Genomic DNA, 236 nt, shown 5'->3' with positions numbered 1-236 from the left:
TGGATGCATATGCCAACTATGCGGTCGCTTAGGGCCCCCAAGCCACCAGGGGGCCCCGAGAACAATTTTGAATTTAATTTTAATTACAACTTTATTTTTCTGTAAGATAATGTGAATGTCATTTGATTCTATTTTGTATTTGGATTTTGAACATTTTGCACACCATTGCACTTCTGAAAGAAATTAAACTATTTAACGTGTTTACTATAAATGCAGTCTCCAGCCTGCTGATGTTA

Source organism: Odontesthes bonariensis, chromosome 17, assembly GCF_027942865.1.
Source record: "Odontesthes bonariensis isolate fOdoBon6 chromosome 17, fOdoBon6.hap1, whole genome shotgun sequence".
NCBI classification, from domain to species: Eukaryota; Metazoa; Chordata; class Actinopteri; order Atheriniformes; family Atherinopsidae; genus Odontesthes; species Odontesthes bonariensis.
This window is presented reverse-complemented; position numbering follows the sequence as displayed.